The following is a 3,660-nucleotide window of genomic DNA, read 5'->3' as shown; positions in this document are numbered from 1 at the left end:
GTTTTTACTAATAATAATAATAATAATAATAATAATAATAATAATAATAATAATAATAATGAATGTTTAACCTAGTAATAATCCTTCATTGTTTTGTAGATAAGAACTTAATTTGACCGAGACACAATAAAATCAACCACCCATAATAAGGCAGACACCTTGCATTATATAAATAGTGCCAAAAGTAGTGAAATGAAAGCGATGAGATTAAAGGCGTGTTGTGCGGACAACTACAAGACATAAGAGCTCCATAAACATAAAGGTTTTGAATTTTCATATATCATCACTAGTTGCCTAATACATTTCAATTACTTTCCTGACCCTTTTAATTATCTTCTATCAAACAATTCTTGTCAGAAATTTTTCCTTTTTTTTCTTTCTCTTCTTTTTCCAACAATATAGTATGAATTATATTAAAAATATTATTTATATATTAAAATTAATCACTAAAATTAATTATTAATATATTTATATATAAATATGTATGTAGTTTAATTTATTTTGAGTTATAATCTTCGTATAGTTTAATGTTTTGGTATAATTTTCGATATTTTATTAATAAATAAATAAATTAACCACTCGATCAACTCAAATTAGTTTGATGCAAGTATATATGATGACATGCATGCGAAAGTAAATAAATAATAATTGAGGTACAAGTCACGATCCACTTGTAAAGTATTTTCTTGGCCCTAATTGAAGCTCATGTAGAAGAAGAGATACCCTTATATTATCTAATTCTAATGGATAGAAATGGTTGTCGATGAATTGATCTGACCCTATAACACGGTTTAGAAATTTATCACAAGTTCACAACATGTACCATGTGATACAAATCATTAACTATTTATATATATATCGTCTTATATATATTAACACACCTTTTTTCTTTTGCTCTAAGAGGATTAGAGACTACACTTAGCTTGAAGTGTATGTGGGCCAGTGTCATCAATTTGTTCTTAATCAAATCCTGAATGCATTTATATTTGTTGCATGAATCTGGTTCTTTGAACTTTGAAGTATAAAAGAACATTTTAGAGCAAAAAACAGATAAAGTATGAGGACGTGGACGTTGCTATCATATCCCATGGAATTGTTGCTTTAAAAGGATCTTACAAGATAATAATTTATTTTTTTTAATTGTTTAAGAACTAGAGATTTATCATCAATCATTTAAAAAAGGAATACCAATAAAAAATAACTTTATAATGATACCAAATTGATATTATCCATTTGTATGAATAAAAGCAGAGATAAATTTTATTAGCTACGTCCTAATGAAATATACCCTAAAAATGATAAGTGGAATTGAAGGAAATAAGAATAATGAAGATGGTGCAAAGATTAATAAGAAAAGTGTGATGTATGTGTATCGTAGGCGAAGAAATTAAAGGACGATGATGAAAGCAGAGAGGGAAAATTAAAACACAAGATGGGTATTTGTACCCCTCTCCACCAACAGACCATTATTAACCCATAAAAAGAAAGAAAGAAAACAAACAAAAATAATTCACAAAAATATGTACGACAAATAAATTTTAAAATATCACAATAAAATTAAATATTAGATATCCATTTTTAATGTAATTTTTTTGCATGATTAGAAAAACAATAACATTTCTTTTAATTATTTTTGTAGCATTTTTTTAAAAAGTGAAAATATAAATATAGTTAATTTTATATAAATTAGATAAATAAAAATAAATTAATAATTTTAATTAAATTATTATTTAATAACTCTTAATTATTAATTTTAATATAAATATAGTTATTTTTTTTAATTTGTTTTTCGTTCAAATCTTTAAAAATTTTTCTTGTGAATTTTATTACTTGTTTACTATCTCCAACATAGAAAGATAATGTGAGTGGCATGATAAGACTGGCATTGCGTCTCATCCAACGGACATGGAATGATTGTTCGTACGACTCATTCTGCAAAATGAACGGCTGACATGTGACATGTGCTCCGCGATACACCAGATCCAAGCGTGCATCATAAAGATACCATATAAATTCCCCATATTATATGCTTCATCTTAAAATATTAGAACCAAATAATTGAGGAGTCAAAATAATAATACCTCAAATAATTTGTTGTTATAGGAACAAAATTTGTTAAATGTTGAATACCCGAATAGGAATTTTAGCACGTAAAGTTTTTTACACTATTTCCGGATTGAAATTTCTCAATGTATTATAATTGAAATTTCTCTATATATATCATGAATTTTGTATGGCGATGAATGAAGTTGGTTGAAGTTGAAAGAATTATTATGATTTGATACAGGTAGATACTACGCGCCGAAAACATTGTTACATGAAAGAGAGAAAAAAAAAATTCAACTGTCGAGCATGGAATTATAATTGAAGAAGACAAGTTCTGGTAGACACACACGTGAATGCTTCATTGATCAGTGCATTGACAAATGTCTTAACCTGAAAGGATAAAAGAAACCTAAACTTTTGACATTCATTAGCAGCGTACTTCAAATTCCATAGCTTCCTTCTCCTTTGTTACTATGCCATTGCTTCTATCTATAGCACTCTCCCGATTGGACCACTCTTTTTTTTTTTTTAATTTTAAATAGTTTATTTTTATGAATTTAATTTTGATGTATTGACAGAATAAAATATTTTACATAATTATATAATTACATTTGTTTTTTGTAATTAATGTAAAAGATATTTATTCTGATTGATATGACATTACGTAATTAGATGTATTCGTAAAATATTTTACATTAACCGTATATAAAATTAAATTATATTTTTATTTATGAGAAAAAGTAATACAAAATAAGAAGAGATCAAACCAGAAAAGCGGTTCTCCTTTGAGCTGAGCTGGTAGATTTAAGAACAGATATCACTAGAGGAAAAAAAAAAAGAGAGAGAACAGAACACTTTATGTCAGAAGAGAAGTAGACAAAGCCAAATCCGAAAGCTAATCAAACGGGAAAGAGAGCATCATGCGTTGGTCACAACTCATCTAAAATGCAACAGCGCCACACCAGATCCTAGTCACCACACTCCAAAAAAATGCAGAAACATTTATTAATTTATTATTATTATTAAAAATATATTTTAATATTTTTTAAATATACTAATTCACTGATATTTTAATAATTTATACCTGTTAATCTTAATTATAAATAATATATATAATTAAATTAATATCTGCGTATATTTGAAAACTTTACTATTGTAATAAGATGCAAGAATTTTAAAAATGATTGTATGATGATATTGGGAAATGTGGTGGGTAAGAGAGAGAGAGAGAGAGTGCAGAAGAGAGCAGAAGAGAGGAGACAAGATCATGGGATGTGCATGTTTTTATTGCAGAAAAGGCCTGCAAATATATAAGTGTGTATATGGATGATGAAAATCCTCTTCCCCCATTGCCATCCCATCCATCCATTCGCTGACATCTCAAAAAAGCATACCATACCATATAAATCATTGTTTTAATTCAGCAATCAGGTTTTCTTTTCACTTTAACAAACAGCGTTTACTTAGGTGAAAAACAAGTCTACTCCAGGGAGAAACACGGATTAATTAAGACAAATTTTGAGGCAATTAATACTTCCTCTTTATTCTTTTCTCTTATATTTGAATTAATTAATTAATTTTTTACACACAAATGTTGACTTTTGTCGTTTCTGT

The sequence above is a fragment of the Arachis duranensis genome, chromosome 7 (assembly GCF_000817695.3).
Source record: "Arachis duranensis cultivar V14167 chromosome 7, aradu.V14167.gnm2.J7QH, whole genome shotgun sequence".
Lineage (NCBI taxonomy): Eukaryota > Viridiplantae > Streptophyta > Magnoliopsida > Fabales > Fabaceae > Arachis > Arachis duranensis.
This window is presented reverse-complemented; position numbering follows the sequence as displayed.